Source organism: Cnephaeus nilssonii (genome assembly GCF_951640355.1).
Source record: "Cnephaeus nilssonii genome assembly, chromosome: X".
Lineage (NCBI taxonomy): Eukaryota > Metazoa > Chordata > Mammalia > Chiroptera > Vespertilionidae > Cnephaeus > Cnephaeus nilssonii.
Window position 1 is genome coordinate 110,501,627 of NC_137071.1, and position 22,867 is coordinate 110,524,493.

At 48.3% G+C, this 22,867-nt stretch overlaps 1 protein-coding gene across 8 annotated transcripts in view; it reads right to left on the reverse strand.

Annotated features, from left to right (window-relative positions):
• The window catches only part of BCORL1 (BCL6 corepressor like 1), a 67,131-nt gene extending 47,707 nt beyond the window's left edge, over window positions 1-19,424 (reverse strand). For 2 of the 8 annotated variants that reach the window (XM_079765303.1, XM_079765295.1), the window contains exon 1: window positions 16,966-17,179. The gene's annotated coding sequence lies outside the window, so the exon portion shown is untranslated. Of the gene's footprint in view, window positions 1-5,724; window positions 5,905-16,836; window positions 16,935-16,965; window positions 17,180-17,941; window positions 18,053-18,617; window positions 18,699-19,339 lie in introns of those variants that run through there. The other 6 variants (XM_079765298.1, XM_079765297.1, XM_079765300.1 and 3 more) reach the window with 6 other exon arrangements.
• Window positions 19,425-22,867: the final 3,443 nt, after the last annotated feature.

Below are 22,867 nucleotides of genomic sequence, written 5' to 3' on the forward strand. Positions count from 1 at the left end.
CCCTTCCCCGCTTCTCTTCTCCCTATTTCCTATGTCTCTCTGGCACAGTCCCTTCTTCCTCCAACTTTCTCTCCTTTCCTGCCTCTCTAAGCCTCTAGTCCTTTCCCTCCTTTATCTCACTTTCCTCTTCTTCCCTCAGGCTCCACTCTCTCCTCCCACTCCCCTTCCTCCTTCCTTCACCCCCACTCTCCTTCCTCACACCTCAGCCTTCAGTCTTCCTCTCTTATCCTCCTCTAGTCTGTCTGGCTCCCGCTGGCTCTCCACTACCCCCACCTCTCTCCCTCAGTGTGTATGTGTGTGTCAGCCCCGCCCCTTCTTGTCTCTCAGCTCATGAGCTCCCACAGTTGCAACTCAACCAGACCTGTATCTGTAGCCCTGACCTCTCTTCTTAGACCCAGACCAGAATTTCCAGCTGCCAACAACTTGCTGTTAATTGGATGTCGACGGAGCCCCTCAAACTCAATGTGTCTCAAACTGAACTCATTATCTGTTCCCATAAATCTGCTCCCCACCCCACCCCCATGCCCAGCGTGTTTCCTCTCTTAGTCAATAGCACCACTATCTCCTAGCCTGGAAATTTCAGCACCTTCCTCATCTCCAACTCCTTCTCTCTCTTATTGCCCACATCCAATCAGGAGCCAAGCCTAAATCATGCCATCTCCATCCTCTCCTACCCCTCTGGCCACTACCCAGATGCAGGTCCTCATCATCTTTCACCCAGAATATTACAATAGCCTCTAAACTGGTCCCTCTGTCTTCAATCTCTTGATTCTACAATCAATTCATCTTCTAAGGCACCAGTTCGATCCCATCATCCCCTCCCTTCTCAAAAGCTTTCAATAGCTTTCCTCTGTCTTCAGAATCAAGCCTGTGTTTCTTAGCACAGCATTCAGGACCCTCCATGACTTAGCCTCAAATCTCTGTCTTCTCGGCCACATCCTGCCATTCCCCTGCTGTCCTTGTCATCCTAACCCTTCCCTGAACAGGCCATGCAGTTTCAGGACTTTGCTGTTTCCTCACCCTGAAATGGTCTCTCCTGTACACCCTCTTCCTCCCTGTCACCCTCAAGACTAGCTTAAATGTCATCATGTCATCTCCCCAGCCCTAGCCCCTGGTCAGTTAACTCCTCCCTCTCCGGTTCCAAAGGATTTCATTCCTATCTCTACTGCAGCCCTGATTCTTATTCTCCTCCACAGTGTGGTTAGTTGGGGGAGTGGCATGTCTGTCTCCCCCACCAGGCAATCAGCTACTTAAGGTAAAGAAATACTGCCCGTCTTTTTTGTCTCTAGTATCTCTGCAATGTCTTACATATAGTAAGTAATTAGTAAATGCATGTTACATGGAACTGAATCCTGGATGAGAATTGAGGTGATAACCCTGAAAAATTACAAGAAGCAAAATCAACCCCCAAAAAAGTATCCACCATGCATCTTACTACAGAAAAAAACTGTTGTACTTCAATGAAAACCCTATGAATTGTCTATAGCACACACCCTTTCGGAGCTGCCAGATCCTATCCTGGTTCATTGTCTTTAAGCTATTTTGTACCTCTGCAAATTGCAGGTAACTGATGGATATGCAAACTCTGTCTTGTCCCATAGAGTTTGGATTGACTTCCCTCCCTACTGTGGAAAAACCAGTTTTGCCTCCATTTGCAACTTAATTCCTTTGCTCTGTAAAAATTTGTGCTTTCCGGACTTTTACATTCAACCATCTATAACATCTGTCTGATTCCCTTGTTGATTAATGAGTAAAATAAAATCTTTAACACGTGTTCATTTTTCTATCTGTACGAGACTCATGATTTTGCCTTTTCTGAAAATTATCTTTAATATTACTAAGACAGTTATATGGGTTAACACATAATTTTAGAAAGATTTCAACAAGGAGTATGACAAATAGATTGACTGCTTCACATCAGTTCACCAGGATTCCATTCCCTGAACATCCTGGTCAATCAAGTTTTGACTGTTTCTTAGAATGTCCTGGAATATCCTAGTTTAAGAAACAACAGCTCAGCCTATTGGCTGATACACCAGGTACTTTTTCCCCCTTTTCTCACTATGAAGCATTGGAACACTCCAGTCATAGAAGGGGTCATTCTTGCCATAAGATAAATTTCAACACGAGTTTTAGTGGCAACAGAAAAAAGTCATGTAGGGCCTGGGACAGAAATCAGAGGGAGAAATCCTGGCATTTGGAAACAGAACAACATAAAAAATATCATCAGCTAGATAAAGGAGTTTTTAGACTCCTGTCCCCAAAAACAAAATAACAACCACAGAAAGAAAACCAAGTAAAAACCAAAATAATTACCACACAACACTCATTTTATGACTACCTAGAGATCAAAACTGATACTGGCCCTAGCCAGTTTGGCTCAGTGGTTGGAGAGACGGCCCATGGACTAAAGGGTCCTCAGTTTGATTCTGGTCTAGGGCACATACTTTGGTTGCAGGATCATTCCAGAGTCCCTGGGGTGCTTGTGGGAGGCAACCAACCAATGTGTCTCTCTCACATCAATGCTTCTCTCTCTCTCTCTGTCTCTTCCCCTCCCTTCCACTCTCTCCAAAAAATCATGGAGCCCAGCTGGTATAGCTCAGTGGTTGAGTGTCAACCTAGGAACCAGGAGGTCACCAGTTCGATTCCTGGTCAGGGCACCTGCCCTGGTTGCAGGCTCGATACCCAGTGGGGGGGTATGCGAGGAGGCAGCCAATCCATGATGTTCCTCTCTCATCGATGTTTCTATCTCTCTATCCCTCTCCCTTCCTCTCTCTCTAAAAATCAACAAAAACATTTTTTTAATCATGGAAAAAATATCCTTGGGTAAGGATTAACAAAAAATAAATAAAAAGATACTGGACACCCCATTTTCACAAGCTCCCAAAGATGAAACGTCTGTTTAAATCTTGGTCTCCCACTCTTGAATTGTGCTTTTGTCAGAGCAGCACCTCTTCCTATATGAAGCCCACTGTTGCTAATTAACAGTAGCCTTTGCAGGAGAGGGACATGGAGGGATAGAAAGCATAGGCAGGAAAGAATGGATCCTCCTGAGCTGGAGAATAAGCAAAGGGAACTTTTAAAGAGGCACTGATGGTGCCAATGCCCACACAGGATGGGAGGAGTCAAGATGGCTACAGACATCAATGTTTCCCAAGTCAGGATCACTGAGGTGCTTGTTCAAAACATAAGAATTGTAGGTCCCAGCCCTGGAGTTTTTAATCCAGTAGGCCTAGGGTTTTGTTTTACTAGCATGTCCAATCAAATCACTAACCGCTCAATTGTACACTACTTCTTAAGAGAGGAGAGTAAAGGAAAAACCTTACAGATACACCATACTTGATAGGTTCCGCTGGTGTACACACTCGTATACCACTTGCTTTTGCTCATAGCACCTACACTCATGTGTGGTGTGTGTTCCAATCTCTCACTTGCTCTCTCTCTCTCTCTCTCTCTCTCTCTCTCTCTCTCTCTCTGATGGGAACCATCACATCAAAGGCAAAAGGCGAAATTCTTAAAAGGAACTTGGAAGAAACCTGGTAACACCATGTGACCCAGGAAGCACAGGCATAAGGATATGAAATACTTCAAAGGATTTTCCCAGATGTCACAACCATATAATTGTTAAGAAATGAACAGCTGCATGGCCCTAGAATCAAATGCTGGTCACAACTTAGAAGGCAGTGGGACCACAGTGACTTAGCCCCACTTTGTGGAGGAAAACTCAAAGGACACATTCAACTCATGGTGAGAATAAAGGAGAGCACTTGCTCCAGCAACCCAAAGGGTTGAGTGTGGTTGGAAAAAAACACACAAATAAAACTTTTCTATTTAGAAGGCACATGTACACATAAGTAGAAGGTACGAACAAGATCCAAGAGAATGAATCCAACAAGCAGGCAGCAGCAAGTAGGTAGCCAGACATAACCACCAAACTATGAAACAGGAAAAAACAAAAAGAAAATGGAGTAATAGGAGAACAATAACTTTTAAATGGTGAAAATAGCAGTGAAGTTGAGAACGAGCAGGTAGAAAAGAAACCATAATAAAGCAAAAATCTTTCTGGGGAAAAAAAATCCAAAAGGAAGAAAAAAAACCAAAAAACTAGAAGACAAGGGCAAGTGTGAAAGGCATAAAAGAGAAGCCCGTAGGATATAACAACCAAAAGGGGGGAAAATGAAATAGGGGAACCTAAAATATTTCACCATCATGGGCCAAACTGAAACACTGTGGGGAAGCACTGAAGACAGACATTTTAGAAAAGTTTCGAGAGAATATGTTATCAAAAGGGAGAGAACATCAAATTAGAGCCCATTTCAGGGTTAAGGGGAGTTGGTCATAGGGGATGGACAGCACTAAAATATCAAAGAAGATTTTACAATTGGATAGACTTTTTTGGTTTTGTTTTGAAATGAAGATACCCAAACAAGCAGATTTCACAACTACAAGCAAAGCATGGTCGTCATGCATATGAGGAAGAGAAGAACACAAAATGAGGTAATAGAGCATCTATATCTGACAAATGCTTTTTACCAAGGTAGAAACTGTTTAAAAAGTTAACCTTGAGCCCTGGCCAGTGTGGCTCAGTTGGTTGGAGTATTGTCTGAAATACTAAAAGTTTGCAGGTTGGATCGTAGGGAAGGCAACCAATTGATGTTTTGTCTCACAGCGATGTCTCTCTTTCTCTCCCTCCCTCCCCTCCCTTCTTCCTTCCTTCTCCCTCTCTCTAAAATCAATAAGTATATCCTCAGGTGAGGATTATTTTTTAATTAAAAAGTTAACCTTGGCCGAAACCGGTTTGGCTCAGTGGATAGAGCATCGGCCTGCTGACTCAAGGGTCCCGGGTTCGATTCCGGTCAAGGGCATGTACCTTGGTTGCGGGCACATCCCCAGTGGAGGGTGTGCAAGGGGCAGCTGATCGATGTTTCTCTCTCATCGATGTTTCTGACTCTCTATCCCTCTCTCTTCCTCTCTGTAAAAAAATCAATAAAATATATTTAAAAAAATAAAATAAAATAAAAAGTTAACCTTGAAAATGACCAGAGTATTCATCCAGCGGACAAATTCACCAGAATCATGAACAACATAATGTGAAACCTGTCCATTTATTCATGTTGGATTCTACCATCAAGATAGTAAATTAGAGTCCAGCTTGTGTAGCTCAGTGGTTGAGCATCGACCTATGAACCAGGAGGTCATGGTTCGATTCCCCATCAGGGCACATACCCAGGTTGTGGGCTCAATCCCCAGTGTTGGGCATGCAGGAGGCAGCCGATCAATGATTCTCTCTCATCATTGATGTTTCTGTCATCTCTCTCTTCCTCTCCATTCCTCTCTGAAATCAATAAAATATATTTTTTTGAAAAAGACAGTAAATTAGAAACTAAAGATTAAGGAGATCTCAGTTAAACTAAATATGAAAATATTCCCCCAGGTTTCTTTGATTCACACTGCCTGGTGACCTGGAAGCAATTATGATTTTAAAAAATAAGAGCCGGAAAATATTCATCTTGAAGCCTGGCCCTGAATCTGTCCTCAAGAGGCCAGGCGTGGCCAGTCGACAATTTAAGAAGGAGGGTTGGGTCAGTGATGACTAATAAGTAAAGAAAACCAACTTTGGGACCTATTGCTGGGATAGAAATCCAGAGATCTGGGTGAAGCACCCATTAGACAGAGGCATTCATATTCAAACTTCACAGAAGCAAAGGAGAGTCCACCCATTACCTCACTTTGGGGAAAGCAGCATCTAAGACATCTCCAAGGAGATCCAAGAGACTATTGGCATTGAGATCCTTGGGCTAAAGTGAAACGGCCATGACTTCTACCCAATCACCACAGTGCCTTTAGAGAGAGGTCAAAACATGTCCAAATTATTGTTTTCAATAGGAAAGTGTACACATACCCAAACAAGGATAACTTTACCTGGCTTTAGATATGGAAGCTCTGCCCGGCCCATGTGGCTCAGTGGTTGAGCATAGACCCAGGAACCAAGAGGTTGCCTGTCTGATTCCCAGTCAGGGCACATGCCCAGGTTTTGGGCTCCAGTGAGGGGGGGGCGGGGCAGCCAATCAATGATGTTTTTCTCTCATTGATGTTTTTATCTCTCTATCCCTCTCCCTTCCTATCTCTAAAAATAAATTTTAAAACATTTTTTAAAAAGATATGGGACCTCTACCGCAGATTTTACCTTTCTTGTCACTCTGCCTTCTTGCATGTGTATTCAATAGGAAACTAACATTGCTGTTTTCCCTACTTAATTATAAACCTCATCCCCTAATGAAGACATTCTCCAATGTAAACTGTTCTAATTTACTAATTTCCCATATGAGGGTAGTATTCTAATATTCTCCTCAGCATTCCCCACAGTAACTATATCCCCTCATATTTTCCTACCATACTTTCCTACACAATCACTTTACTTTGCTTCCCTCTACTACCCCACACCACCACACACAAATACACACAACACACACACACACACACACACACACACACACACACACACTCAACTGTAAATAATCTGCTGCACAATTTAAAGGAGGAAGGGGCCCTTTGCACTGTTCATCCCAACCTTCTGCCTGACAATCTGTTTTAGCACTTTCTAGTTCCCCTGTTTTTGTTTGTTTGTTTGTTTTTGCTATCTACTGGCTCTATCCCAAGGGATTGGTCTTATAAGGGACATTGCATCCTGTTCTCAGATACATTAATTCCTGTAATTTAACGAGAAGGCTAAGTAGTTGCCCGTACAGAGCTATAGCATGGGAACCTTCATAGACCACATGGGTACCTCCATCTTAAAAAATCTTGCCTATTACCTGGCCGGGTTACTCAATGGTTGGAGCATTATCCCACCACACCAGGGTTGAGGGTTCAATCCCGGGTTGGGGCACATGTGTGAATGCATGACAAGTGGAACAACAAATCTATTTGTGCTTGCTCTCTCTCTCACTCTCTCAAATCAATAAATAAAAAATAAAATTTGTAAAAATAAAAATAGCCCAGCCATCATGGCTCAATGGTTGAGCATGAATCTATGAACCAGGAGGTCAAGGTTTGATTCCCAGTCAGGGCACATGCTGATTGCGGACTAGATCCCCAGTATGGGGCATGCCAGGGGCAGCCAATCGATGATTCTCTCCCATCACTGATGTTTCTTCCTATCTCTCTCTCCCTCTCCCTTCTCTGAAATCAATAAAAATATATGTAAAAAATAAAAATTAATCTTAAAAAACCTTGTCTATAAACATTTATGAGACTGGATACAAAGGAATGTTGACTATCTGTTCAACACATGAGAACTTACTCATTCAAATGAATGTAGTTACTTCCAATAGTCACCTTGGGAGGCCAGACATTCATCTCAATGGAGTGGTCAGTGCTTGCAATCTCCCTGGAGCTCTTATTCTTTTTTTTTTTAAGGCATTCTTTTTTTTTCCTTTTTTTAAATATATTTTATTGATTTTTTACAGAGAGGAAGAGAGAGGGATAGAGAGTTAGAAACATTGATGAGAGAGAAACATCGATCAGCTGCCTCTTGCACACCCCCTACTGGGGATGTGCCCGCAACCAAGGTACATGCCCTTGACCGGAATCGAACCTGGGACCCTTGAGTCCGCAGGCCTACGCTCTATCCACTGAGCCAAACCGGTTTCAGCTGGAGCTCTTCTTTGATCAGCATTACCATCCAAACCTTTTTCAGGATGTGAGGGCGATCTGACTGCGACATCTGTCACCCCATTGATCGCCAGGGTTGATTCGGCTGATCTGGCTGGCTAGGCGGGTATCCCCCCTCCTCCCTCACCGATCCATGTGCGTCCCTCCCGAAGCTGCACACTTGGTCGAAGAGGACGACCTTCCCCCCAGAGGAGAGGACCGGTCTTTGGTCAAGGGTATACGAGTAGCTGCGCTTCCCTGCTAGAACCTCCAAACAAGCTCTCAAACCTTTTTCAACCCAAACCACACCTTTTTCAATCTCCTCACTAGGGTAGAATCCCCATCCGTTCAATTTGATGTTTAAAATTGGCAAAATCCATTTGGAATCTTCTATTCACACAGCAACAACACCCATGAAGAGTGATATACTCCAGTTCCCACAGCCTAAACTGTGGGGGGGGGGGACGGGATTTGGAGGGCATCTTCAACCCCCACTTCTCAGCCACCCTTCACATACCTCACTATGTCCATTTACTATGTTATATGCAAAATGGCAATAAACTAGTACCAAACTAAAACTGACAATAATGAAAGCACTTGAAAGGACCAAAGGTAATCTACTCCAGCCCTAGCTGCTTTAGCTCAGTGGATAGAGCGTTGGCCTGCAGACTGAAGGGTTGCAGGTTCGATTCCGCTCAAGTGCACATGCCCAGGTTGCGGGCTTATCCCCAGTCGGGGGCATGCAGGAGGCAGCCAATTAATAATTATATCTCATCATTGATGTTTCTCTTTCTCTCTCCCTCTCCCTTTCTCTCTGAAATCAATAAAAATATTTTAAATGTATTTTTTAAAAACGCAATCTACTCCAACAATGAAATAGGCAAAAACTAAAGTTTTAATGTCTTTTATTTAATTATTTATTGGTTAATCCTCACCTGAGGATATTTTTCCATTGATTTTCAGAGAGAGTGAAAGGAAGGAGGAGAGACGGAGAGAAACTTCAATGTGAGAGAGACACATCAATTGGTTGCCTCCCACGAGTACCCTGACTGGGCCAGGGATTGAGCTTGCAACAGAGGTACATGCCCTTGATCAGAATCAAACCCCAGACCCTTCAGTCAGAGGGCTGACACTCTATCCACTGAGCCAAACCGGCTAGAGCTTAATCTCTCATTTATATTTTCATGCTACCAAGTCAGTTTAGCTCTTCTACCCACTGACATGATACTTTTTTTCCTATTATTCAAATAGTACTCACTCCCACTTCCTGCTGCAAGGAAATTGTTTTACTCCATTTAAGGAAAACACCTCATCAAATCTTTATACTACACCTAGGATCTAACTATAAGATTTTGTATAACTTTTAGATGTCACAGATATCAAGAAAACCTAAGCAATCACTACAAAATTAATCAGTCCTTTTCAAAAATACAAAGCCACCTCAAAATGTCACCCTAAGTAACTAGTCCTCTTTTGAGCACTTCTCATTTCTACTAAATCAAAAATAAGAGTTGGATACCCTCAGTCTTGGGCTTCAGTAGGACCATGTGAATATTTTGTGTGTCTTTCACACTCCAAAGTTGAGTCATTATAATTTGAGACTTGAGTCCCTTTTGTGATGCTTCTGTATCTTCCCTGCCCTGGACTATGACAGTGGCCCTCAGCTATCTCCATTTCAACATACTGTACTCATGATATGGAATTTTCTATCAAAAGAGGATTCCTCCTCACCAAACTATGGCCTTTTTAAAAAGTTTCCTGGACCTCTTACACAAATATTTGGAGAGGTCATTATCAGGCTTCTTTTTCTGTTCTCTCACCCCAGACTATGGGCTCAACTCATTTTTTATATATTACTCATTCAAAGGTATGCACATGTGTGCACGCACGCATGCGCACGCACGCACACACACACACATATACACACACACATACATACTATTAACTCACATAATTTCAAACTGTCAATACTGGCTCAACCTGCTACCAGTCTATAGGTCTATAGGTTCCTTAAGGCAAGAAAGAACATTTTATACTTTTTTTAAATCCTCATCTGAGGACATACTTATTGATTTTTAGAGAGAGGGGGAGAGAGAGAGAGACATCGATGTGAGAGAGAACACTGACTGGCTGCTTTCCATACATTCCCGACCTGGGATCAAACGCACAACCTACATATGTACCCTGACTGGGAATAGAACCCACAACCTTTCAGGATATGAGACGATGCTCTAACCATTTAGCAACACCAGCCAGGGCACAATATTTTATACTTATTTTAATCACCCTCCCCATAATGTCTAGCAACATACAAGGCACACAATAGGTACTCAATAAATACTTGCTAAACCACTGAAAAAAACAGAAATCCTCTCTACGTCATACGGCAACCAAGAAGCCTATATAAAAAGCATTGGGGTGCCCCAGCCGGGTTGGCTCAGTGGATAGAGCGTCAGCCTTCGGACCAAAGGGTCCCGGGCTCGATTCTGGTCAAGGGCACGTACCTTGGTTGCAGGTTCATCCCTGGGCCGGGCCCTGGTTGGGTAACATGCAGGAGGCAACCAATCGATGTGTTTCTCTCACATTGATGTTTCTCTCTGTCTTTCCCTCTCTCTTCCACTCTTCCCAAAAATCAATGGAAAAATATTCTCGGGTGAGGATTAAAAAAAAAAATTATACGCAAATTTTCAACTCTGCAGGGTCGGGCAACCCTAACCCCTGCGTTGTCCAAGGGTCAATTGTAATTTGTTAACGCATCTGTTTTAAACTGAGCTGCTATCACTTTCCCTTTATACTGGCAGAACTGATTGTTGGCATCAAAGTCCACTCTGGCAGCAGAGAGGGATGCTATTTTACAGCCCACCACCTGCTTAGAAGTTTGGTTTGGTGATACCTGAGCTATTTGAGATGTTATTCTCTCCCATCAAATTGCTGATGAATATCCTTTTCATAGAGCCATACCAAGCCCAGGCTCTATATACCAGCTTTTGTAGAACTTCCAGATGTCAAAGACAGCTGGAAAGCCCAACCAGTCATAATGAAACACAGCAGTCCTTTTCAGAAAGCAATGGTTTTTTAAAATGTCACCCCAGTAGACTAGTCTTGGGTCATGTTTTTAGCATGGCCCAAAATGTCCCGTGAAGTTTCAACTGGATATACACTCTTCAGTTCCTGCCCTGAAATGTCGAACAGTGTTATAGCACAGCTGTTTAAGAAGCTGCCACTTCCACCTCAAAGATGGATGCAATAATGCAGTGATGAGCCAAGCTATTTCTTCCTACCACGTTGTAAATGCTAAATATGTACTAATACAGCAGGAATGTGGAGAAAGAGCAAGGAGAATCAAGATATAAAGGGAGTGTGCTTGGGCGTTATTGACAGCTTTCATGCTGCCACCAAGTTTACCATAGTGTACTATAAAAGGTATTGTCATAGGACACAATTGAATAAGAAAAACTAGATTATAACATAATAATAGATGCCATTTATTGAGCACCTGCTATGGACCTGGTACTATATACATATCATCTCATGTAATCCTCATAGCCCTACGAGATTGGGATTATCATCTCCATTTTATAGATAAGCAAATCAAGGCTCAAGAAAGTTAAGTGACTTGCTTCCTGCCACCCAGCTAGGAAGTAGAAGAGAAAGGACTCTAACTTGAGGCTGTATGTCTCCAAAGCCCCAGGTAATTCTGACGCATGCTGAAGTTTAAGAACCACCGTAAAATTCTAACCTGCGTATGGTACGACCAAATTAAACCAAGTAAAACCTCATCACTATAAAATACCTCTTGGATCCAGGTAAAGAGTGAAATGACTCCTCTCAGGGATTAGGGTAACGTACAGTGCATTTCTCTAAAGAACTTGGAAAAATAAAAAAACTGCTTGTTCTCCTATCCCTGGACACCAGCATTATAACAAAACTTAACTGTACCCTTAAATGGCACTAACACTAAGATTTCTAGGCATACCTTAGCAATGAGGTAACCAAATTTTGTTTCTTAGCAGACAGTAGATAAAGAAGTCTGCAACACAAAGCTTTGCCTGCCCCATCAGTACTCTCAATTCTTCATCAGTACTCTCAATTCTTCACAGACAGTTAGCTTAATTAAGGTCTTCTTAAAATCCAAATGAAGATGTGTACTGCCTCACAAATAAATCTGAAAATTACCACGTTTTACAAATAATAAATCATCTCTTTTCAATTTCATCACCATTCATTGATCAGGGAAAATATGACCTTGAAATGAAGCCTGCTGCCACCTTTTAAACAATTATTTATTTTTAAATGTTTTATGGGGAAAGGGTGGTTTCTGCTTAAAAAACAAACAGGGAAACAGAACAGCACATATGAATTTATGAATTATGGGAATAGAAACAGTTAAATCTTATTCTTGACCAGAATTCAACTTCAGTTCACATAAGAAAGTTTTCATCATAAAAAAACTGCTTTTAAGTTATGAACAGTAAGAAAGGGTAGATTTGGAAAGAGAACAGTTTCTACATTATTTTAAGGATGAGCATTCAAAAACTGGCATTAACAAAGCCTAGTTTGCATGTCAGACTATGTAAAACACTGTACCAGCATCCTAGTGGCAGAAAGGTAGATTACCTCTTATTACCTCCCTCTTTGGCCTTAAAGCCAAACGTTCTGGCAAGCATAAAGTCATACCTAACTAGAACTCTAGCAAAGTGAAATTTCCTTTCTTTTTAAAAACTCAAAGGTCTAGAGCCTTCCTTACTCCCTTCGTAATCATTCAGTGGCTTCTCCCATCTATTTTATCCTATCAATAATGTCCACTTTCCCCAGCTTTCTCTGTTCCACTCTAGGGTTCACTTTCCCACCCAACTCAACCATGAACTCCTCCTCTCTCAATTCCATATGCTGTTGATGTTGGAAAACAACTCCCTATCCCCTGTGACCCTTCTATTCCATCTCAAACTTAACTCAGCCTAGAATCAATGAACCACTCCAGATGTTCAACTCCTGATTAGCACCTCTCCTCCATGCCCCACCCTACCCTCCAATTCTGGCCCAAGGCTCTCAGTTCACTGTTCTTTATCCTATTTCACTCTGGAATTTCCATCATTCACCTCCTTATATCTAGAATTCCTCCCACTTGCAGACTGGGAAAACTGGTGTATTCCCACTTTCTCCTTCTTTCAAGGCCATTCTACTTAGGACCATGAATTCCTCCCCCCATTCAGTATCCTTATTTAGTATAGATTTTCTAATTAATGCTAAAACTTGTAAGCCATGGATCTCAGCTAACCTCTGCTTTCTGGGCTCTCCCTCCCAAAGTAGCGGCTACCAAAGGCAAGTTTTTACCTTCTCCGACACCAGCTCCAGATAACACCTGAGTACACGTCTTCTTTCTTTCACATTCTGCATTTTTAGCCATATACTATCTGTAGATTCTCTATTTCCTTATGGGTAAATACTTTTATATTTCTTCCTACTAGTACATGTCGGTTTTTCCTCAACCCTATTTTTACCCAAGATCACTCTTCTCCCTTGCCTCAACCTTAGTGATTCTAGCATGGAAGTGTAAAATAGCCTTAAAGTTTCTTCCAACTTTACTTTGGAAAACATTATCCTGGAGATTTCAAGGTTTCACTTTTCCCTTAGTTGGCCCTAACATGGGACCAGTGATGATCACCTTTCTTCCCCCTTCACTGCCCAACCAACCCTCTTCCAGACGCTGTTTTTACCTCCCTTCTTTATAGTGTTCAAGTCCTTTTCACCCATAATTCTGTTCCCCTGAAAGAAGTACCTCTCTAAAATCCATTATCCAGATTTGTGTATGAGATCCTCTGCCACCTTTACGAATTTTTTTTCCTATGTAGTGAACTGCAGCATGATTAAAGCAAAGAGGTCCTGGGAGGAACCTCCTTTGCTTCCCAAGAAAGTCTATACACCGAGAAAAAAAAAGGCATCCTCCCTCCACTCACCTGGTAAATCACAACATCAGATCTAGGAGTACCCTTGGTACCGCCACCATTTCTTCTGGAACTCCCCTCCACTATGCCCAATCCAGACTCCAATAGAAGAGTCTCCCACGGACTTAGCTTTCCTCTGCCCTATCCCAACAATTTGCTATGTTTTCTTTGTTGACCTATTCTAAAGAACTAGTCCTCCTTTAACCCAAGCATCTGAGTCCCCTCCTCTTCCTCTATCAGTGACTTCTCAGAGCCAAAATGGAAAGAAACATACTTACCTTTTCTGCAAAGCTGGTAACAGGGTCAGCCCTCTTAAAAGTTCATTTGAGTTGTGCCTCATAGCCTGTGCCTCCCACCCCCAACATCTACCCCAAGGGAAGCTGCCTCAGGTGTCACATCAAAAGATGCGTCTGCCTATCAATATCCCCATGGCTTAGTCAAGAGAGCTATGTCCCTCCTAAACTCTATCAACCTTCAGATTCTCTGAATGAGTCACCAAGCTCTCTGCTCCTCCTAGCTCCCTGTCTTTCCTACTAACTTTGCTTCTTAATCAAAATTTTACAGGTTCCTCCCCCAATCTGTTACTCTTATTGGAGCCTCTGAGTGATTCTCAAGATTGGGTTACCCCATTTACTCCCCAGTGGAATCTTCCAAATTTCTTTCCTATATACTGTCCTCTTTGGTACCACATGGTGAAATCACCATCCAATTTGAGTACTCTGGTACTAAACTAAACTCTGCTCCATTGTGCTGCCTACCATCTCCCCCCAAAATAAACCTCCCCCTATCCTAACATTCAAGGATAGGACAGGCAAACAGAGAACTAGATGACCTTTAAAGTCCCTTCAACCTTGGAATTTTATTATCAACCTAATCCCCTCCCAACCCCAAATGAATACATTCCCCTTCATTTCCCCCCAAAAAACATTCCAACAATGTGACTTTGAGAAAGTCTTCTAAGCCCAATGAACCATGGGGCTTCCAGGGTAACGCTAACCTACAACTGCATCCCCAGAAGTCTCAGCAAAGAATTTTGCAATAGTATACCACCTCTGTGCCACAGGGATGACCTCCAAACTGTCTTGAGAGTATTCAGCTGTCGCACAAGTTCCGGGACCCCCTTCCCTTACTCGCCTAAAAAGGTCCTAAACCCTGAGCTAGATGCATCCGAGCCAAAAGACGCCCTTCCTTACCTACCGACTACTCTGGCAGACACCAAGAATGAATAAGTATCACCACATCGACAGCTCCTACACTCAACGTTTAAAATTTCAAAACAATAAAACAAAAAACATAGTGCTTCCACTGGGGGAGGGGAGAAGTGTGGGCGGAATAGAAGGGCACCCCCACTGGCCTGTGCTATTGGCTTCACAGGTTTGCAGTGTGCTTCCCTCCCGCCTTTCCCCTCAACCACATCTTTCCCTACAGCAATCTCCCGCACCTCCATAACTCGAAATCCCCAGCCAAGGTACGGCCAGCTCCTCCCAGCCTTGCTCCGGACGTCCCTCTGGCCCAGCCTTCCTCTCGGCGGGACCCTGGCGAGGAAGGCCCCCTCCACCGTCCAGTTCACCTCTCGATCCCTTCCCGGGCTAATGGGCACCCCTGCAGGGCTCTGTCCCGAAGAAGAACCTCGAGGAGTCAAGCCCACGAGGCCCGTCGCGGGACCAACCCCCCCTTCCTTCTCCCAGCACCTCGTTCTCCACGCACCGGCCCCCGGGGCTCTTCATCGTCTTCGTCCCGGTTCGTACCGCCCCCCGTCGGGGCTCCACCCCTCTGCCTGCTCCCGCCCCCAGGACTGCCCCCTCCCCACCGTGCACCGCCTGCGCCCTCTGCCCCGGCACGGGACTCCCTTTGGCCTCCGTTCCCCGCCCAGGAGCAGCGGCGGCAGCGGCGGCGACGGCGGCAGCGGCTGCGGCGGCCCCAGCAGGAGGAGCAGCAGTGGCGGCGGCGGCAGCACCGCCCCGGCCCCGCCCCGCCGCCCGCCGGAGCCCCACGCCCCGCCCGCCCCGCCGCCGGACTGCTCCCCCCGAAGCCCACCGCTAAGCCCCCCCCCCACGCCCCAGCCGCGATCCGTTCGAATCCAGCTCTGCTGGGCCTGCTGTCCATTCCTCACGCCCCTAAGGACCAGGGTGGGGGAACCCTGGGGTTCGCGGCCATCCCTCGCCTTCCTTTTCCAAGGGCTGGGGGATTGCCCCTGATCCCGAAACCCGGCCCCGTAACTGGAGCCTCCCTCCTTCCAGCCCTCGGCTCTGCTCTCAAACCACTTGCCTCCAGGCCTGGCGCGAAGCGGGTGGAGAGCTTCCACGCCGGATTTCCCCCCTGGCTTGCCGGGGCTAATGGGAATTGCCCCCATCTCATCCCCCCTTCAATGTAAGACCCCTCCCCGCCGTGCCCGGCCTGGCGGCCCCCGCCCGTAGAGCGAGGGCAGCGGAGCCAGGGCGCTCCGAAGTCATCCCCCGCCTTTTTTTCCAGGGACTCGGATAATTGCCCCTGCCCCCATCACAGCACTCCCACTCCCGAACCCAGGCCCCACCGCCACCTAAGGGTACCCCTTACCCTACGATTCCTGCACCCTAACACCGGGGAGAACGCAGCCCTGAAGAGCACCCGTCGCACCTCCCCTCTGAGGTTGGAGGATATTTTCTCCCGGTCTCTTAAAGACTTCATCACGGACAGTAACCCCCCAAAACACACACACACACACACACACAAACACAAAACCTTTCTCGCCCTGCCCTGCTAGCCATCCTCCCTTCCGATCCTCGAATTCCTGGATCTGGGGGTTGGGGCCAGGTAGTTAACAAAACGATAGCCTCCACCTCCTTTTCTGAAGAGTGGGGTAATACCAATGGTTTCCCCCCTAGGATCAACCAGACCCCCCGTTTCCATGGAGACCCCCGCCCAGCCGGTAAGAAGACTCTTTCAAATCCTAGCGAACAAGTCTCACCTGGCTGAGGGAGAGGGGTGAGGTGGGGGTAGGGTAGGGCAGGAATGGGGTACGAAGTGGAGAGGAGCAGTCCCGAAGGGAGGGGCGAGACCAGAGCAAGCTCCAGGGAGCACTACGTCCGGGGACACGAAGAGGACGGCGCCCCCGGGGGGCAGCTGAGCGGCCGCGGGGCGAAGAAGGGACAGGGTTGAGAAAAGGCTTAAGATGGAAAGAAGCAGGGGGTGGGGGATACGAGAAAGCCGGGGAGCCAAAAGGGGTGGAGGGGTTGGGGGAGAGAAAAAAAAGACGCACCTGTTCTCCGGTCGGCTCCGCGGGGAGGCTCAGGCCGCCACCCGGGCTCTCTCTTACCCCTTCAGTACCGCCACCCGCCTCCTAACTGCCCGGATCTGATGCCCCCCTCCGCCCCTTATCGCCACCGACCTCCTTCTCGTCTCTCTCCGCGGCGGCGGCGGCGGTCGGACTCTAGGAACTGAGAGGAAGAAGGGAGGGCTCAGCAAAGCGGAGGAGAGACAGAGCCACACACTGGCAGCAACCGCGGCGAGCGAAAGAGTGAGGGGGAGAGCGGTGTGTGTGTGTCTTGTGTGTGCGAGCGAAGCCCGGTGGAGTGGGTGCCGGTCGCAGGGCTCGACGGGAAGTGGAGTCCGGTGGGGTCCGCGGGCGGCGCCAGCCCAGGCTCCACGGGACTACAACTCCCAGAATGCCGCCTGTCGGGGGGGTGGAATCGGGAGGAGGAGGAGAAGGGAGGGAGTAAGCAAGAGAGGGAGGGACGAAAGCTGGGAGCAGGCAGCCGCGAAGGGGGCAGAGCCAAGAGCCCCGGTGACACTGGGAGGGGAGGGGAGGAGGAGGGGATCACTGCGAGGACCGAGCCGATTCCGGAGAGGGAGGCGGCGGTGGCTGAAAGAAGCCGGGCAAAGAGCTAGACTCCCGGGAAAGGCGGAGGAGCTCTATCTGAGGGGCTGCATGAGCCCCACGCCCCCACCCTCGACGCCCCTCGAAGGGAGAGGTTGAGGAAAAGAAAAGATCAGTGCACCAAGGCCTAAGGGTTCTCTCTCTTTCTTCCAACGCTCTCTACCTAATGCCCGACCTGACTTTCTCAGGCCACTGGTGCCTGATCTAGTGTGCAAATCCAGAGACCCCAGATCTTCCCTGCTGGGCATCACAGAGCAGACGCATTGAGTCCTCTTCTCCCAAGGGTCTTAGGGAGGCTCCCCTTGCTGGCAGGGCGTGACCCCCCCCCTTCTTCCCGCCACTGCCCCCCCCCTTCGTCGTCACCCCCATCTCCCTCCCCAGAATCCCTTCCCTGAAACCTAGGCTCCTGTCTCCCTCCCCGCCAAGAAACGGAGTCCCTCTAGGAGCAACTACCCAGCCAGTTCCCTTATGATGGGCCCCTACCCACCAGTATCCCCTTTTTATCGTTGCCCCCCTCACCGAGGTAGTAGTGGGGGCGACCCGAGTTGGACTGGTGTCTACTTTCCCTCTGAGACTAGACGTCCTTGGCACACCGACCCTGTGTAGAGATAGAGAAGCACATTAATACTCCCGTTTTCCCCCACCCAAGTTCGAATTCCCATGAGAATAGCTCATAAGGAAAAGGGTTGGTAGTGGAAATAAGCTGGGGGTGGACCGCAATCCTCAAACCTCACCCAGGGCATGGAAATCCAGGGGTTCATCCCTTTCCTTAAAAGCCATCAAATCACTTGGTGAGGGGATAGTGGGTAGTAGATTATCTAAACCTTAATGTCCACGCGACTCGAAGCGACGCTACATGTAGGAATAAGATACGAACTAGGCTGCCTTGGCGGGAGGGAAAGTGCACTCCCCCCCCCCCCTCCGCCGCCGTTCACCCCAAACACATACCCCTAAGAGGGTCAGATGGCCAAGGGAGGGAGGGGGGAGGCAGTGGGAATGCTGGAGAATCAGAGGGTTGGGTCGGGGAGGGTACGCGGCCCCCTGAGAGCAGAATCCAGATGCTAAGAAGTGGGTGGGAGGTTTGGCATAATTGCAGACGGTGTCTTTTTCTCGATTTTCCCTGAATTGCCGCTGAACACCGTCTAACACTCGCAGTTGCTTACCAGTCGGTCCCCTAGCCCCATTTGTGCGCATGAGGAGGCGGGAGCCCGAGAAGCCCAGGCACAAACTCCGCGGAAGCTGGCCTTCCCCGCCGCTGCGCTGCCGCGGGCCTCCCTCCCTCCGCTGGCGGCCCCGCGGATCTACCTTCGCCCCCGGCAGAGGCCAGACCCCGCTCACAACTCCACGCCCCTACTCCACCCCCGGCTCCCCCTCCCCTCGCCCTCTCCCCACGGTCCAGCCCAGCCCCTAGCGCCGCCCCGCCCTACGGCTCGGTCCCGAGCCCAGCAAGTGCCCCGAACTCGCCCCCCACCCCCACGCCCAGGCCGGTCCGGCCGGGCCTGGTTTCCCCCTCCCGCGGCGCCCCGCCCCCGAATCCACGTCCTACTTCGCCACCCAACTCGGCCCGGTCCGGATTCGGCCCGCGCCCAGGCCACCGGAGTCCCCCGTTCGGTCCGGTGTACGGTCACCCACCCCGCCCTTGCCTGGGTGCTGGCCTGGCCCGCTGCCTGCGACCGCCGATCTGGCCCAGGCGGGCGGTCCGGGTCCAGGTCCCGGTGCTGGCCTCGGTCCGGGCGGCGTTGCCGCGTCTCGCCACGAGGGCTCGGTCCACGCAAGATCCGAACCCGCGCAGGGTGGGGGCCGCGGAAAGCAAGTTTCTTTATCTTCCCTCCGCCCCCGCCGCAGGGCCGCACCGTCCCCCCACCCCCCACTGCACCCCCTTTACCTGGACAGAGCCCCCGACCGCTGTCGCAACTTTGCTCTTCTCCACGCCGCCGGGGAAGCGGGCGACGCGGGAGGAGGAGGGAGGTGGGGCGAGGGTGCTGGGATCAGGCCGCTGGGCTCAGGGAGGACACGTGGGGGAGGAGGGGAAGGAGGAGGAGGAGGAAGGGGGGGCGGGCCTGCAGTTCTCGGGGCTCCCCCTGCCAGCCCGGGGGAAGCCGGAACCTCGCCGGGCAGCCGCAGACCCCGCACTGGCCACGGGGGAAGAACAGAGCCACCTTCCCCTGCCAGCCCCCGGCTCCAGGAAGGGGGGGGGGGGCGAGCAACGCCGCTTGGGGTCGGAGATCGAGCGTTTTTGCTCGTGCTTTCTGTGCGATTCTCTCTCCCTTTAGATTCAGTGGGGGGGGGAGCGGGGGGAGCGTAGGGTCTTGCAAGCGTGGGGGGGCGCCCTCGCCGGACGCCCCGCCCCTCTCCCGGCCCCCCACTTCCCTAACCCCGGCGACCTCGGTGCACGGCTCCAGCGCTTGGGCACCGAGGCAGCTCGCGGGAGCAGCCCCAGCCCCAGCGCCGAAGTGGGACAGGTGCTGGGGAAGGGAAAATGCCGGGGCTTGCTGCCTCGCCTCGCGTCTCCCGGGCGGCCCACCCTTCGTGGCAACCTCCGGGGCTGCAAACCCCCTGGGTCGCCCTCCAAAGGCAGCCCCCGGCCTGGGCGTGGAGGCATCTCGGGAGCGGGGGCGGGAGTGAGAGGCCCCAGGGAGGAAGGAGGAGGAGGAGGAAAGGTCTGTAAAGGGGGATGCCTGCAGGACTTGGGGTTGAAAACCTGGCTCCAAGAGGACTGGGCTTCTGCCCACTCTCCCCAGGCTCCTCAGTCATCAAACCCAGCCCCTTGACCCTTACCCTTTACCCTAACGACTCCCAGTCTGGCCAGAGGAATAAATCCTCCTACATGTTTACATCCCAGGCCATTCCCAGGACTGAAGGGCTGAGAAGCCTGTGGTCCACATTGGAACTCTGATAGCTCCGAGGAGAGCAGCTTGCTAAGGAGCTGAAGCTGCCGGCAAACTTCCTTTCACTCTTAGGGTGTTTCTTAGCAGCTCCAACCCTGAGCCAGGCTTGGGGACTTCAAAGGCAGCGCCTCAGCCTACAGGGTATTAGGGGAGGTGCCCCGCAGTTCCAGGAGGGCTCAGGGCTTTGTAAACGGAATGTGAAATGAATAGCAGGAATTTGAAAAAAAAAAATCTTTATGTGCACATATATTGATATAATTTATTATATATTTATCTATACGAAGGAAGCCAGAAGGTCATTTGAACTAGAAGGAAGCCCTGCTGGATTAATGTCTTCCTCCTCCTCCTCCCTGCCCCCCTCCTTTGTCATAGGCCCAAAGGTTCCACCTCTAAGCTATGGGGTATCTTCTCTCCTTTGGAAGGACTTTAGAGATGGCAGTTGAGACTTGCCTGGTATGTCTCCCTCACCTGGTTTACTAGTAAAGGATGTGTGTGAGTTGTGCAGAGGATGGCAAGCCACTAAGGCTGCAGTGGCTTTGCTGCAGTCTGAGGCTGTTGTCTGAGGCCCACTTGCTGTCCTCACCAACCTCAAATCTTTTGCCAGCAATGGGGACATAATGCTTGTCATTTTATTTAGCTTGGAACATCTGTTTTACTTGACCACTCTCACCTTGCCACACACCCCTTAAAAAGTTTTTGGCCTTAATAAGCACTAAGGAAAAGTGAAGTTTTGGAAATGATTTGTTTAAGATAATCAACATATGAACTCAAAAATGCATTATTGTGTGTGGGTAGGGGCTGGAAATCACCTCTATTGAGCCTGATAATGCAGGCCCCACCAGTTCTGCTTTGATTTGGGTAGGTTGTCTCCACTGATTTTAATTAACCTGGTAATTACTAAATTTCTGCTTAAGGCCCTTAGGGCCTAAGGGCTACTTTGCTCCTTGTTTTGAGGCTGAAATGGATCCTGGAACCCTTTGTTCCCACTCGTCTGTCTTACCATTTGGCTGCATCATTTATCTGGTGAAATGAAGGTTGGGGCAAGATGGTTGTTTCCTGACTGAGGCTCTAGCTTCTCTGAGCCCTTTCCTGTTGGGGGCCACCCTTCCTGCCCTACAGGAGACGATGGGAAACCAAGGAGCAGGGTGGGGAAAGCTTGTAGAGAATGTAGATATTAATGATTATTTTACTTGAGGCTAGAACCACAGCGTAATCATTACCTGTGTACACCATCAGAGTGTTTACAAAGCCCTTTCACTTGTATTGTTTCATTTGTTTCTCACTACAACTCTCAATTTTGTAATTGAGGAAACTGAGTCAATGAATGTCTGTGAGTGGTTTGCTCAAGGTCACATGGCTAGTGATCTCTTGAGCTAGGACTCAACCACAGGAATCCTCCAGAGTTCTTTTCAATGGGCTATGGCACCTCCATTTACTGCCAAAATATTCCTTTGCAGGCAGTTTTTCCTAATTGTTTCTCCCATCAGTAACAGCTACTGGCCTGGGCCTGGACTCTTGGAGAGGTAGCTTGGTGTAATGGAAAGAGGATTGTTTGGGGAGTTCTAAGAACCAGATTCTAGTCCTATCTTATGAATAACTAGCAGTGGGACCTCAGCCAAGCCCTAATATTAGAGTAGCACCAGCCTGATGCTAGGTACTGTGTTTGGGTCCCCCCTCCCCCCCCCCCACACACACACTCTAAAATATGGAAATCACTGCACCTGTCCTACCTTCCTCACAGGGACACCATTGAGCGTTAAATGAGATAATGGATGGGAAATAATTTTGTACACTCTAAACTACTGGACTCATGAAGAATTTATTGTCATTAGTGTAGATTCCCTAGGTGCAGCACAGATACCTAAGGGTGACACCTGCCTGGGCCCTGCTCTCCCAAAGCTTACCAGGTAAAATGGCATTTGGAGGGTCCCAGTGTAATTTAGGCCCCAAACCAACCTCTGATTAAATTTATTGGATAATTGCCTCAATTCTCTGTCTATCTGGTAAAACAGCCCAGCCCTATGACCAGGACAGCAACAATATTCCAGTGACTTAAATCTTTAGTGTCAAAATGTAGCAAATTTGAAGCTTCTAGCTGTCCCTTCATCTCCTGCACCCCAATCAGCTGAAGATGAAGTCAGGTTTGGATCTCAGGACTGCCAAAGGGTTCATTCTAAGTCACCCCAGTTGAAAGGGGATCAGGGGAGAGAGGGGTAGAGAAAGAGCCTTGCCAATTCAGGGAAGGGGTGAAGCTGGTACTAGGTCATCAAAGCTGACAATGAGTTAGAGACACTAAGTGTTCTCTAATGTTTCACTTTATGCCCTGAGAGAAGATGAAGGGAAGAATTTGTTGCCTCTACTCACTTTTTGTACATTTCAAATGCACAAACCCTAGTGCAGCAGGTGGCTGCTGGAGAGGCATTCCAGCAGCCCACTACATGCTGTGGAAGGCCTGGTCTCTGCCCTCTCAGAGCCCCAGGTCTAGATGGGGAGACAGTATGTCTGGTTAAACTTAACTCTGTAAA